Raw genomic sequence first — 6,316 nt, forward strand, 5'->3', positions numbered from 1 at the left:
TGATTGTTCTGGCTAGGCCTTTCAGTACTATGTTGAATAGAAGTGATGAGAGTGGGCATCCTTGTCTTGTTCCAGTTCTCAGAGGGAATGCTTTCAACATTTCCCCATTCAGTATTATATTGGCTATGGGTTTGTCATAGATGGCTTTTATTACATTGAAGTATATCCCTTGTATGCCACTTTTGCTGAGGGTTTTAATCATTAAAGTGATGCTGGAATTTGTCAAATGCTTCTTCTGCATCTATTGAGATAATCATGTGATTTTTGTTTTTAATTCTGTTTATGTGATGTATCACATTTATTGACTTGTGTATATTAAACCATCCTGTTTCCCTGGTATGAAACCCACTTGATCATGGTGGATTATCTTTTTGATATGCTGTTGGATTCAGTTAGCTACTATTTTGTTAAGAATTTTTGAATCTATGTTCATCAGGGATATTGATCTGTAGTTTTCTTTTTTTGTAATGTCCTTTACTGGTTTTGGTGTTAGGGTGATACTGGATTCATAGAATGACTTAAAGAGGATTCCCTCTTCCTCTATCTTGTGAAATAGTGTCAATAGGATTGGTACCAATTCTTTGAATGTCTGATAGAATTCAGCTGTGAATCCATCTGTTCCTGAACTTTTTTTGTTCTTGGTAATTTTTTAATTACCATTTCAATCTTGCTGCTTGTTGTTGGTCTGTTCAGGGTTTCTAATTCTTCCTGATTTAAGCTAGGAGGGTTATATCATTCCAGGAATCTATCCATCTCCTCTAGGTTTTCTAGTTTATGCACGTAAAGGTTTTCATAGTAGCCTTGAAAGATCTTTTGTATTTCTGTGGTGTCAGTTGTAATATCTCCTATTTTGTTTCTAATTGAGCTTATTTGAGTCTTCTCTCTTCTTGGTTAATCTTGTAATGATGCATCAATTTTATTTATCTTTTCAAAGAACCAAATTTTTGCTTCATTTATCTTTTGTAAGTTTTCATTTCAATTTCATTCAGTTATGCTCTGATCTTGGTTATTTCTTTTTTTCTGCTGAATTTTGGTTTGGTTTGTTCTTGTTTCTCTCCTTCCTTGAGGTGTGACCTTAGATTGTCTACCTGTGCTCTTTCAGACTTTTTGATGTAAGCATTTAAGGCTACGAACTTTCCTCTTAGCACTACCTTTGCTGTATCCCAGACGTTTTGATAGGTTCTGTCGCTATTATCATTTAGTTCAAAGAATTTTTTAATTTCCATCTTGATTTTACTGTTTACCCAATGAACATTCAGGAGCATGTCATTCAATTTCTTTGTATTTGCATGGTTTTAATGGTCCTTTGGGGTTGATTTCCAATTTTTTTCTACTGTGGTCTGAGAGAGCACTTGATATAATTTCAATTTTATTAAAATATTGAGACTTGTTTTGTGGCCATTCATATGGCCTATCTTGGAGAAAGTTCCATGCACTGTTGAATAAATGTATATTCTGTGGTTGTTGGGCAGAATGTTCTGTAAATATCTGTTAAGTCCATTTGTTCTAGGGTATAGTTTAAGTCCATTGTTTCTTTGTTGACTTTCTGTCTTGATGACCTGTCTAGTGCTATCAGTGGAGTATTGAAGTCCCCCACTATTATTGTGTTGCTATCTATCTCATTTCATAGGCCTAGTAGTAATTGTTTTGTAAATTTGGGATATTGGGATTGTATATTGGGATATTGGGATTGTATATATGCAATGTTAGGTGCATATATATTTAGGACTGTGATATTTTCCTGTTGGACAAGGGCTTTTATCATTATATGATGTCCATCTTTGTCTTTTTAAACTGCTGTTGCTTTAAAGTTTTCTATGTCTGATATAAGAATAGCTACTCCTGCTTGCTTTTGCTGTCCATTTGCATGGAAAATCATTTTCCACCCCTTTACCTTAAGTTTATGTCAGTCCTTATGTGTTAGGTGAGTCTCTTGAAGGCAGTAGATGCTTGGTTGGTGAAGTCTTATCTATTTTGCAATTCTGTATCTTTTAAGTGGAGCATTTAGGCCATTTACTTTCAACATTAGTATTGAGATGTGAAGTACTATTCCATTAATTTGATATTTGTTGCCAGAATACCTTGGTTTTTAAAAAATTGTATTTTTGTTTTATAGGTCCTGTGAGATTCATGCTTGAAAGAGGTTCTGTTTTGATGTATTTCCATAATTTGTTTCAAGATTTAGGGCTCCTTTTAGCAGTTCTTGTAGTGCTGCATTGGTAGTGGTGAATTCTATCAGCATTTATTTGTCTGAAAAAGACTGTATCTTTCCTTCATTTATGAAGCTTAGCTGGATATAAAATTCTTGGCTGGTAACTGTTTTGTTTAAGGAGGCTGAAGATAGGGCCCCAATCTCTTCTAGCTTGTAGGGTTTCTGCTGAGAAATCTGCTGTTAACCTGATAGGTTTTCCTTTATAGGTTACCTGGTGCTTTTGTCTCACAGCTCTTAAGATTCTTTCCTTCATCTTGACTTTAGATAACCTGATGACTATGTGTCTAGGTGATTATCTTTTTGCAATGAACTTCCCAGGTGTTCTTTAAGCTTCTTGTATGTGGATCTAGGTCTCTAGCAAGGCTGGGGAATTTTTCCTCAATTATTTTCCCAAATATGTTATCCAAACTTTTAGATTTCTCTTCTTTCTCAGGAACACTGATTATTCTTATGTTTGGTCATTTAACATAATCCCAAACTTTTTGGAGGCTTTGTTTATTTACTTTTTATTCTTTTTTCTTTGTCTCTGTTGGATCGGGTTATTTTGAAACCTTGTCTTTGAGCTCTGAAGTTCTTTCTTCTGCTTGTTCAATTCTATTGCTGAGACTTTCCAGTACATTTTGCATTTCTCTAAGTATGTCCTTTGTTTCCTGAAGTTGTGATTATTTTTTATTTACTCTATCTATTGAAGATTTCTACCTTCCTATCTTGTATCATTTTTTAAAAAAATTTCCTTAAATTGGACTTCACCTTTCTCTAGTGCCTCCTTGATTAGCTTAATAATCAACCTTCTCAATACTTTTTCTGGAAATTCAGGGATTTCTTCTGGGTTTGGATTCATCACTGATGAGCTAGTGTGATTTTGGGGGGATGTTAAAGAACCTTGTTTTTTTACATTGCTATAATTGTTTTTCTGGTTCCTTCTCATTTAGGTAGGCTATGTCAGAGGAAAGATTGGGTGCACGAGGCTGCTGTTCAGATTCTTTTGTCCCATGGGGTGCTTGTTGATGTAGTACTCTCCCTCTTTTCCTAGGGATGTGACCTTCTGAGAGCTGAATTGTAGTGTTTGTTATTTATATTCTGGATCTAGTCACCCAACAGGGCTACCAGGCTCTGGGTTCATACTGGGGGGTGTCTGCACAGAGTCCTGTGATGTGAACCATCTTCAGGTCTCTAAGCTGTGGATACCAGCACCTGGTCTATTGGAGATGACAGGATAGTGAAATGGACTCTGTGAGAGTCCTTAGTTGTAGTTGTTTAATGCACTAGTTTTGTGCTGGTTGGCCTTCTGCCAGCTGGTGATGCTTTCAAAAGAATATCAGCTATGGTAGTACAGGGAGGATCAGGTGGTAAGTAGGGCCCTAGAACTCCCAAAAGAATACACCCTTTGTCTTCAGCTACCAAGGTAGGTAGGGAAGGACCATTAGGTGAGGGTGGGGTTAGGCAGGTCTGAGCTTACACTGTCCTTGGGCAGGTCTTGCTGTGGCTGCTGTGGGGCATGGGGTGTGGTTCCCAGGTCAATGGTGTTATGTTCCCAGGAGGATTATGGCTTCCTCTGCTGTGCCTCATGCAGGTTGTCAGGAAAGTGGGGGGAAAGCCAGCAGTTACAGGCTTCATCCAGCTCCCATGCAACTTAAAAGGCCAGTCTCACGCCCACTGTGCCCCCCCCCCACCCTAACAGCACCAGGTTTGTTTCCAGGCACTGGGCCAGTGGGGCTGAGAACTTGCCCCAGGCTACCAGCCTCCTGGCTGAGAAAGCAAGCAGGGCTTTTGTACCTCCCTGCCTGTGGTGCCTGCACACTGGATTCATGTCCTCCCCCGAGTTCTGGCCAGGAAACTTTGCATTCAGTTGGGATTGTTACAAGTTCAGCTGGAGTTTTCCTTCTCCCTGTGGTCTTTTCCCAGTTACTCTGGTAGCCCTTCCCAAGGGCCCCTGTGAGACAAGTCAGAAATGGCTTCCCTGTGAACCTAGAGAGTCCACAGGGCTTTTCCTATTGCTTCCTCTACCCCTGTATTTCTCTTGGCTCTTTAAATTGTCTCAGCTCCAGGTAAGGTCAAGTCCTTCCTCTGTTATCTGGACCTTCAGGTTCTCCAGTGAGGGTGTGTGTTTGGGGCAGACAATCCCCCTTTCCAACTTTTAGTTTGGGCGCTGACAGTATTTAGGCTATGTACTGGGTCTTGCAGGAGAAATCCACTTCCTTCAAAGGGTCCGTGGATTCTCTTAGCTTTTCTGTTGTCTTCTTTCAGTAGTTCCTGGAACAAAAGCTCATGTTGCAGGTATCCAAACACTGCTCTGTCCTCCCAAGTGGGAGCTGGAATTTAGTCCTGCCTTCTATCTGCCATTTTTTTCAAAAGTTATAATTTATCTAAATCTTGACTTTAATATCAATAAAATGGGAATGCCACTATCTACCTTATAAGATTATCACGAAGATTAAATTAGATAATTCATGATCAACTTAGTACAACAAATACAATTCAAAGCATCTGTATAATCTTAAGATAAAAAATATTGAGGTACTTAGACCCAAATAAGTTAAAAGTTTAAATAGTGTTGATCATAGTTTTTTTGCACGCACATTTTAAAATCAATATGGTGTCTACTAATAAAGAAACAACATTTTTCTTGAATTGAGTATATTAGGCCCATGTGACAATACAGTATATGGAATTCCCAGTTTAGGTTCTGGAACCTAAACTCTATATTGCTGTGCTTTCTAAACTAATTTTAATGCAAAATATTAAGAAAAAAATGTTCATTACATATTTTTTTAAGATCGTTTAACAAAGTTGAATGACTTTCCTTGTTGGAATTACTCAGTCTCTAAAATTCAAATGTGCATTGTGAATAGCCAAGATGGGGGTTTGTATATGAAACATTACACATGTGCTTTTGACCAGGTGGACACTTTCTCAAAGGAGACATAGAAGCCAGTTTGGGAGTGCAGCTGGATTCCCATGAGTCCTAGTAGGTATGTCAATTCCCAGCTTTGACTCCTCTTAACCTGGCCTAATTTATAGCACTTACATCTGTTGTTCTGGGCTATTTCACAAAACATGCATACATAAAGTACATTAAGATCTTACATTATTTGATTCAGTTCAAAAACTGAATGTTCAAAAGTATAATTATTTGATCCTTCATGAGCCAGTAGTAATAGTGTGGGCCAGTGATGGAATTTAAAATAATCTAAAAAAGATTCTTATTTGGAAGTGGTAGTATGAGATCATAGGCCATCAGAGCCAGAGGATGTCACTTCCTGTTCTTTTCTTCCTCCACATTAAACTCTTTTTTTCTTTAACTTTTAAGTTCAGGGGTACATGTTCAGGCTTGTTAACATAGATAAACTTGTCGTTAACAGGAGTCCGTGTGAAGAGAGTCCATCAACAGGCTTCATGTGAGCAACAAGGTTATATATTTCCCTTGGGTGCAAGTGGGCTGAGTCCAAAAAGAGAGTCAGCAAAGGGAGATGGGGTGGAGCAGTTTTACAGGATTTGGGTAGGAAGTGGAAATTACATTTAAAGGTGGTTATCTCTTGTGGGCAGGGGCAGGGTCACAAGGTGCAGGGTGGGGAGATCATGTGACTCATTGTCCAGGGGGAATGTAACAAGGTTGATTGATTAGTTGGGGGGGGGGGCAGGAACAAATCACAATGGTGGAATGTCATCTTTTGTGGTTCTTCAGTTGCTCCAGGCCATCTGAATGTATACGTGCAGGTCACAGGGGTTATGATGGCTTAGCTTGGGCTCAGAGGCCTGACATTCCTGTCTTCTTATGTTAATAAGAAAAACAAAACAAAATAGTGGTGAAGTGTTGGGGCAGCAAAAATTTTTGGGGGTGGTATGGAGAGATAATGGGTGATGTTTCTCAGGGCTGCTTTGAGCAGGATTGGGGCAGTGTGGGAACCTAGAGAGGGAGATATTAAACTGAAGGAAGGTTTTGGTGTAAGAGGTGATATTGCGGGGTTGTTAGAAGGAGCATTTGTCATATAGAATGATTAGTGATGGTCTGGATGTGGTTTTGAAGGAATTGAGAAATTAAATGAAAGATACAAGGTCTGAATAAGAGAAGGAGAAAAACAGATATTAAAGGACTAAGAATTG

Source organism: Pongo abelii, chromosome 19, assembly GCF_028885655.2.
Source record: "Pongo abelii isolate AG06213 chromosome 19, NHGRI_mPonAbe1-v2.0_pri, whole genome shotgun sequence".
NCBI lineage: Eukaryota > Metazoa > Chordata > Mammalia > Primates > Hominidae > Pongo > Pongo abelii.